The sequence below is a fragment of the Panthera tigris genome, chromosome A2 (assembly GCF_018350195.1).
Source record: "Panthera tigris isolate Pti1 chromosome A2, P.tigris_Pti1_mat1.1, whole genome shotgun sequence".
NCBI classification, from domain to species: Eukaryota; Metazoa; Chordata; class Mammalia; order Carnivora; family Felidae; genus Panthera; species Panthera tigris.
In genome coordinates, this window is record NC_056661.1 from 5616195 (window position 1) to 5624324 (window position 8130).

The window sequence follows — 8130 nt, forward strand, 5'->3', positions numbered from 1 at the left end:
AGTCAAGCTTTCACTATTTGCAGATGACATGATACTCTATGTAGAAAACCCCAAAGACTCAACCAAGAAATTGCTAGAATTAATACCTGAATTCAGAAAAGTCACAGGATATAAAATCAATTTCCAGAAATCGATTGCATTTCTATACACCAATAACGAAGCAGCAGAAAGAGAAATCAAGGAAATAATTCCATTTACAATTGCACTAAAACCAATAAGATACTTTAGTAATAAACCTAACTAAAGGGGTAAAGGATCTGTACTCTGAAAACTATAGAACACTTATGAAAGAAACTGAAGAGGACACAAAGAAGTGGAAAAGCATTCCATGTTCATAGATTGGAAGACCAAGCATTGTGAAAATGTCTATACTACCCAAAGCAATCTACACATTTAATGCAATCCTTATCAAAATACCACGAGCATTTTTCACAGAGCTAAAACAAACAACCCTAAAATTTGTATGGAACCACAAAAGACCTCGAATAGAAAATGCAATCCTGAAAAAGATAAACAAAACTGGAGGCATCACGATTCTGGGTTTCAAGCTATATTACAGAGCTGTAGCCATGAAGACGGTATGGCTCTGGCACAAAAACAGATACAGAGATCAGTGAAACAGAATAGAAAACCCAGAAATTTACCCACAACTATATGGCCAACTAATCGTTGACAAAGCGGGAAAGAATATCCAATGGAAAAAAGTCTCTTTCAACAAACAGTGTTGGAAAAACTGGACAGTGACATGCAGAAGAATGAAACTGGACCACGCTCTTATACCATACACAAAAATAAATTCAAAATGGATGGAAGACCTAAAGGTGAGACAGGAAACCATCAAAGTCATAGAGAAGAACACAGGCAGCAGCAACCCCTTTGACCTTGACTGCAGCAACTTCTTACTAGACACATCGCCCCAGGCAAGGGAAACAAAAGCAAACATGAAGTATTGGGACCTCATCAAGATAAAACGATTCTGCACTGCAAAGGAAACAATCAACAAAACTAAAAGGCAACTGACGGAATGGGAAAAGATATTTGCAAATGACATATCGGATAAAGGGTTAGTACCCAACATCCATAAAGAACTCATCAAACTCAATACCCAAAGAGCAAACAACCCAGTTAAGAAATGGGCAGAAGACATGAATAGGCACTTTTCCAAAGAAGACATCCAGATGGCCAACAGACACATGAAAAGATGCTCAACATCACACATTATCAGCGAAATACAAACCAAAACCATGTTGAGTTACCACCTCACACCTGTCAGAATGGCTGAAATTGGCAACACAAGAAAAAACAGGTGTTGGAGAGGATGCAGAGAAAGAGGAACCCTCCTGCACTGCTGGTGGGAACGCAAACTGGTGTAGCCATTCTGGAAGACAACATGGAGGTTCCTCAAAAAACTAAAAATAGAACTACCCAATGACCCAGCAATTGCACTATTAGGTATTTACCCAAAGGATATAAAAATACTCATTGGAAGGGGCACATGCACCCTGATGTTTATAGCATCATTATCAACAATAGCCAAACTATGGAGAGAGCCCAAATGTTTAACATCCATCAACTAATGAATGGATAAAGATGTGGTGTATATGTATGTGTAATGGAATATTACTAGGTGATCAAAAAGAATGACCATTTTCGATCACGTGGATGGAGCTAGAATCTATTATGCTAAGTGAAATAAGTCAGCCAGAGAAAGACAAATGCCATATGATTTCACTTGTATGTGGAATTTTTTTTTAATTTTTTTTTTAACGTTTTATTTATTTTTGAGACAGAGAGAGACAGAGCATGAATGGGGCAGGGGCAGAGAGAGAGGAAGACACAGAATCGGAAGCAGGCTCCAGGCTCTGAGCCATCAGCCCAGAGCCCGACGCGGGGCTCGAACTCACGGACCGCGAGATCGTGACCTGAGCTGAAGTCGGACGCTTAACCGACTGAGCCACCCAGGCGCCCCACTTGTATGTGGAATTTAAGAAGCAAAACAGGAACATATGGGAAGTGGGGGAGAGAAGAGAGGGAAACGAACCATGAGAGACTCTTAACAATGGAGAACAAACTGAGGGTTGACAGAGAGAGATGGATGGGGATGGGCTAGGTGGGGAATGGGTGCTAAGGAGAGAGACAGAGTGTGAGCAGGGCAGAGAGAGAGGCAGACACAGAATCCGAAGCAGGCTCCAGGCTCTGAGCTGTCAGCACAGAGCCCGACGCGGGGCTCAAACTCACAAACCGCGAGATCATGACCTGAGCTGATGTTGGACGCTTAACCGACTGAGCCACCCAGGCACCCCTGAATTCTACTACTGAAACCAATATTGCACTGTATGTTAACTAACATTCAAATTTTAAAAAATCCCAACAACCACATTTCAACGCAATGCAACATATAGATGTTTGGGGATCCTGATTCATAGCATCTCTAAAATAATAAAACAAAACATAACAAAACAAATGACATTTATGAGACAATTAAAAATTTGAACATTTACTGGACATTTGATGATATTAAGGTTTTAAGTTATAATAATGCTATTATGGATATTTATAAAAGAAATAGTCTGTATCTCCTAGAATGCATATTCAAATATTTACAGATGATGGGAAGACTGGGATTTGATTCAAAATAATCCAATAAGGGTGTGCCTGGGTGGCTCAGTCGGTTGGGCGTCCAACTTCAGCTCGGGTCATGATCTCACGCGAGTTCGAGCCCCGTGTAGGGCTCTGTGCTGACTGCTCAGAGCCTGGAGCCTGTTTCAGATTCTGTGTCTCCCTCTCTCTCTGACCCTCCCCCATTCATGCTCTGTCTCTCTCCGTCTCAAAAATAAATAAACGTTAAAAAAAATTAAAAAAACAAAACAAAACAAAACAAAACAATCCAATAGGGGAGGACATGGGAAAATGAAAGGAGATGAAAAAAGATTGAGGGGCACCTGGGTGACTCAGTTAAGCGTCTGACTCCTGATCTCGGCTCAGGTGATGATCTCACAGTTTGTGAGTTCCAGCCCCACGTCCGGCTCTGTGCTGATGTTACAGACCGAGCCTGCTTGGGATTCTGTCTCTCCTTCTCTCTGCTCCTCCCCCGCTTGTGTGTGTGGCCTCTCTCTCTCTCTAACTAAATAAATAAACTTAAAAAAAAATTATAAAAAAATAAACATTTATCAAAAAAAGAAGAAAGATTGAGTTCATAATTGGCTGTTTATGTGATACTTTTTTTTCATTGTTGGAGAAGATATGTATCAGAAAATTTACCACTTCATGTGCGCAGTTGGTGGAATTAAGTATGCTTCTCTTTTTCTTTTTGTTTGTTTTAAATTCTCCAAAACAAAAGTTAAAAGAAAAATTTTGAGGGGCGCCTGGGTGGCTCAGTTGGTTGGGCGGCCGACTTCAGCTCAGGTCATGATCTCGCGGTCCGTGAGTTCAAGCCCCGCGTCGGGCTCTGTGCTGACAGCTCGGAGCCTGGAGCCTGTTTCCGATTCTGTGTCTCCCTCTCTCTGACCCTCCCCCGTTCATGCTCTGTCTCTCTCTGTCTCAAAAATAAATAAACATTAAAAAAAAAAAAAAAAAATTTTGAGTAAGCAACTGGTGATCAAAGTAAAATGTGCTGGTAGATCTGGTTTCGAGTTCCCAGGAGGGCCAGTGCCGCAATTTTAATTTCTTTCTTTAGTTTCTTAAATATCTACAATGAATATGTTAATTTTTAGAGATTACTCTCTTTTTTTAATGTCTATTTATTTATTTTTTTTAACGTTTATTTATTTTTGAGACAGAGAGAGACAGAGCATGAATGGGGGAGGGGCAGAGAGAGAGGGAGACACAGAATTGGAAGCAGGCTCCAGGCTCTGAGCTGTCAGCCCAGAGCCCGACGGGGGGGGGGCTCGAACTCACAGACCGTGAGATCGTGACCTGAGCTGAAGTCGGACGCCCAACCGACTGAGCCACCCAGGCGCCCCAATGTCTATTTATTTTTGAGAGAGAGAGAGAGAGAGAGAGAGAGAGAGAGAGAGAGAGAGAGAAACAGGATAAGTGGGGGGGGGCCGGGGGTGGGGGGAGGTACACAGAGTCCGAAGCAGGCTCCAGGCTCTGAGCTGTCAGCACAGAGCCCATTGCGGGGCTCGAACTTACAAACCGCGAAATCATGACCTGAGCCGAAGATGGGCATTTAACCGACTCCACCCAGGCGCCCCAAGAGATTGTTTTTTAATTTGCGGTAAGAAAAAGCCAAGTTGGCAGTTTTTGCTCAGAAGGAACATTCCTTCCCAGGTACTCCGCGGACAAGCGCCAAGGCCCTGATTTGGCCGGAGGGCAGCGCCCCCTGGTGGCGGATCCGAGAGCAGCCCTTAGGCTTCCCTTTCCCGCTACTCCGGACTCCAGGGAGGGAGCGGAGGCGCTCCTGGCGCCCCCTGTGCGCGACTCCGGAGGGCCGCGGGGGCACCCGAGGTGGCCTCTAGGGTGAAAGATTCAGAGAAGCAGCCAAAGGGATGATGTGGAGACGAAGAGTAGCAACTTTCCCCCTCCCCCTTCCCCTCCTCATTCTCTCCTCCTTCCCTCATTCTTTTGGGCTGTTCATCAAACATTTACTGGGAACCTGTGTGCCACGCAACAGGGGCAAAGGCCCTAACACAAGGACTTGACCCAATAATTGTGAGAATTATAACATGATAAACAAGGTAACTAAGGGAAATATATAACACATTACGTGGTGATGCCTACTAAGGAGAAAAGTAAATCCAAGAAGGGAGATATGGAATAGGGGGATGCTTACAATTTTAAATAGAGGGGCAAATCAAACGGAAATCTGGGGGAAGAGCGTTCCAGGCAGAAGGAATAGCCAGTGTAGAGGCCCTGAGGCGGGAATGTGGCTCATGTGTTTGACGAGCATAAACACAGGCCATGGAGACAGACAGACACACACACACACACACACACACAGACATATAGATACACATTTCCCCCCCTGAAGCTTTTGAGAAATAGTCACAGACATGACACTATCTTATTCCTAAATGTGTCAATTTATATTTCCTGATAAGGAAGACACTCTCTTGGGCCGCCCCGGGGGGCTCAGTTGGTTAAGCGTGTTTGACTTCAGCTCAGGTCATGGTCTCGCGGTTCGTGGGTTCAAGCCCGGAGTTGGGCTCCATGCTGACAGCTCAGAGCCTGGAGCCTGCTTTGGATTCTGTGTCTCCCTCCCTCTCTACACCTCCTCTGTTTGTACTCTGTGTCTCTCTCTCTCAAAAATAAATAAACATTAAAAAATTTAAAAAAAAGAGAAAGACACTCTCTTACAAAGGGTTTCTCTCCTTGTCACTACTGACTTTGGGGCTGGAGAATTCTTTGCTGTGGGGACTGTCCAGTGCATGGTAGGATTTTTAGCATACCTGGCTTCCACCCACTAGATGTCAGTAGCACACATCTGCCGTGCTAACTAACCGTGCTATCACTAGTCGTGATAACTAACACTGTCCCCTGGGTAACAGAACTGCCTCCAGTTAAGAACCATTGCTTATATAGCCATGGAACAATGGTCACAATCAGAAAATTTAGTATTGGTATACATTGCTAGCTATACTACAGACCTTGTTCAAATTTGATCAATCATTCAATACTATCTTTTATTTATTTTTATTTATTAAAAAAATTTTTTTTAGGGGCGCCTGGGTGGCTCAGTCAGTTAAGCGTCTGACTTCGGCTCAGGTCACGATCTCACAGTCTGTGAGTTCGAGCCCCGCGTCGGGCTCTGGGCTGATGGCTCAGAGCCTGGAACCTGCTTCCGATTCTGTGTCTCCCTCTCTCTCTGCCCCTCCCCCATTCATGTTCTGTCTCTCTCTGTCTCAAAAATAAAAAAAATTTAAAAAAAAATTAAAAAAAATTTTTTTACATTTATTTATTTTTGAGAGACAGAGAAAGAGCACAAGCAGGGAAGAGGCAGAGAGAGAAGGAGACACAGAATCAGAAGCAGGTTCCAGGCTCTGAGCTGTCAGCACAGAGCCTGACGTGGGGCTCGAACTCACAAGCCGTGATACCATGACCTGAGCTGAAGTCGGACGCTCAACCGACTGAGCCACCCAGGCGCCCCTCAATACTATCTTTTAGACCAATTTTTATTTTCTGCTCTCTGGTTCAATCCAGGATCATGTATTGCATTTGGATGCCATGCCTTTTTAATTTCCTTCACCTGGAACATTCTTTACCCTTTATTTGTCTTTTATGACAGTGACGTTTTTGAAGATCATAATCCAATCCTTGTATAGAATGGCCTTGTTGGGTTTGTCTTACTTTTTTTCCTCATGATTAGATGCAGGTTATGCATGTTTGGGAAGAATGCCACCAAAGGACAACGATGTGTCCTCCGTGCATTATATCAGGAGGCAATCGATATTCATTTGCCCCATTAAGGGCCATTTTAACTAAGATGACTTGGTGGGGACCTTGTCTGTCTGTTTCTCATCTGTAGCCTTGTAATTTTCTCCTTTGTAATCAGTATGTTATGTTATGGACGGATACACTGGAGTTATGCAAAGATCCTGTTTTTCCTAAAACTTTCTTATCATTAGTTTCTTGCCTGCATCATTGTCCAGATTGGTTGCTTTTCATTGTTTTAAATAAATACTGAATAAGGACAAAAGGCTGCTTTTAACACGTGTGAAGGTAAGGAGTAACAATGAAACACACATTCGTGTAACGTTCAACCAGGCTGAGGAAGAGACCCAGCCCAATGAGAGAAACTCCAGCACCCCTCTTGCCTGGTGAAAGATACAAGTTGTTCAAACCTGGGGCTGGGGCAGGAGGGCAGCAGGGAAGACTGGGGTGATGGGGTCTTGGATAAGCCAGACATGGATTCCAGAACTATTCCGGCAGTGAAACAAATAGGATGTGGACCAGCTGGATTTGGAGCCGGGAGAGGTGCCTGGAGGTTGAGGCTGGGGAGTGGGTGGAAGGAGATCCTGGTGTTTGAGATTCCCAATTGGGGCCAGTCTGCCCTCAGGGTTGGGAGTGACTGTTTGGGGGTGGGGGGGGGGTAGGTACAGCCTCTCTGGAGCAGCTGAACATTCCAGACTGGGGCGATGGCGGCTCTGGAGTTTCAGGAGCCCTTGATCTGGCAGAGGGGCTGAAAGTGGCTTCCGATGAGTTCCCGTGAGTTCTGGCATGGCCAGGAGCCCCTCTCTCTTCTCTGGCTCAAGCCTCATCTGGACAGGATGGGACAGAGAAGGGTCACATTTTCCACCGTGAATGATGTTAGAAACCTGGGGAAAAAAACATAACCTTTTAAAGATTATGTTTAACTTTTTTTTTTTTAATATTTTTTTTAACGTTTATTTATTTTTGAGACAGAGAGAGGCAGAGCATGAACGGGGGAGGGTCAGAGAGAGAGGGAGACACAGAATCGGAACCAGGCTCCAGGCTCTGGGCCATCATCAGCCCAGAGCCCGACGCGGGGCTCGAACTCACGGACCGTGAGATCATGACCTGAGCTGAAGTCAGACGCTTAACCGACTGAGCCACCCAGGCGCCCCTGTGTTTAACTTTTTGAGGAACTACCAAATCGCTTCCCACAGTTACGTTCCCACCAGCAATGGATGAGGCTTCCAATTTCTCCATCCTTGCCAACGTTTATCTCGGTAATAGCCGTCCTAGTGAGTGGGAGGTGCTATCTCATTGCTGTTTCGATTTGCATTTTCCTAAAGACGAGTGATGGTGAGCATTTTTTCACGTGCTCATACAGCATTGTATTGTACACAGAATTCTCCCCTTATCCACCGGGCAGACATTCCAAGACCCCCTCCATGGACACCAGAAACCGCGGATAGTGTGGAACCCTATATATACTATGTTTTTCCCTGGGCATCTATACCTATGACAAAGTTCGATTTATAAATTAGACACAATAAGAGATTAACAGCAATAATTAATAATAAAATAGAACAATTGCAATGATATACTGTCATAAAAGTCGTGTGAATGTGCTCTCTCTCTCTCTCTCTCTGAAAATAGCTCATTGTGCTGTACTCACCCTCCTTCTTGTGACGATGGGGGCTGATAAATTACCTAAGTCACGAGATGAAGTGAGGTGAATGATAGGTAGGCATTGTGATGTAGAGTTAGGCTCCTCTAGGCCTT